The following is a 1,495-nucleotide window of genomic DNA, read 5'->3' as shown; positions in this document are numbered from 1 at the left end:
AAAGGGAGGAAAATGAGGAAAAAAGAAGCAAATTATGTCACATCCAGGCTCAAAGTCCCCACGATGAGTGTGATCATTATGTATATCCAAAATGTGCCAATAAATTTTTTGATGCAAAAAAAAATGATTAGAACCCCTGGAGTTAGGGGAGAAAAATCTCTGTATCCCCACAGAACCATAACTCCTTTTCTCTAGCGCAGGTTGAAGCCATAATACCTAGAAAGCTTACAGGCTCCCCCACTCCTCCCTGCAAACCCTCCTGCTGGGAGGGCCTGCTGGCCACTTGCGGGGGCGGTGGGGGGGGTATGAATGGGCAGCTAGTGAGTGAGTCCTGCATGGCTGAGACTCTGAGGCTGGCCGGAAGCAAACCTGGAGGCTAGCAGGGCTCAGGATGGAGACCGCCTCCCCCTTCCCCCATGAGTCCAGAGAAGGCCCAAGACACACAGTTGGGTGACCAGCAGTCCCGACCCTATGACCAACCCTGCCCAGAAACACCTTCCTTCTCTGCAGTTAGGGACGAGCTGAAGTTAATGATGCCTATAGGACACCCTGGCTACTCTGCACATCCTTCTGGGTAGATATTAGTTAAGTGACTGTTCCTGGAATCCTACAGATTGGAGTGGTTGGAGCCATAATTACCTGAGTTGTGACTGTATAAATGATCCCTGGACATTGAGCCTTGGAGGCAGCTCACTGTCAGGCCCCCTCCTCCTGCCTCTTGGGAACGTTCTCTCAGTAAACTTTTCCTAGTCGTAATCTCCTGTGTCCTCGAATCCATTCTGCAGGGTGGGGAGACGTGAACCAGGAGCGTCTGATGTAGCTTCTTGTGGCTCGTCTGGCACTTGGGAGGGAGGTGGCGCAGGCAGGCAGGAGGCACGTAAACCCACCGGCCTTGAGGATCCAGTAGTCTAACCCAGGTCAGACCTCTCGGGCCGTCCACACCTCCACATACAGGGCTGATCGTTCTTAACCTATATAATCTTTCTTTCTTTTTTTTTTTTTGGCAGAATCAAGGATTGAATTCAGGCCCTTGCACTTTCCAGGGAAGCACTTATTCCACTGAGCCATCTCCCCAGCCCACCAATATAATGATAAAAGTAGTCTATAACAAATTGTTCCCCTAGGTCTGTGAGTCTCCATTTCTCTTTGTATGTATGTATGTATGTATTTATTTATTTATTTATTTATTTATTTATTGGCAGAACCGGGGATTGAACTCAGCCAGGGAAGTGCTTATTCTACTGAGCCATCTCCCTGGCCACTCTTTTCTCTTTTATTTATTTATTTATTTATTCTTTTCCCTTATTTTTGATATCAGGTCTTGTTATGTAGTCCAGGCTGGCCTCAAACTCAAGGCGACTCTCCTGCCTCAGCCTCCCCAGTGCTGGCCTTACAGACATGTGCCACCCTGCCAGGCCGAGGCTTCATTTCTGAAAACGCCAGTGTTATGAAAAACTTGGATTAAATGCATCTCTTACGCTTCTCTCTTCTGAAA

Source organism: Octodon degus, unplaced genomic scaffold, assembly GCF_000260255.1.
Source record: "Octodon degus isolate 3935 unplaced genomic scaffold, OctDeg1.0 scaffold00020, whole genome shotgun sequence".
NCBI lineage: Eukaryota > Metazoa > Chordata > Mammalia > Rodentia > Octodontidae > Octodon > Octodon degus.
Note: the sequence above shows the minus strand (reverse complement) of the source record.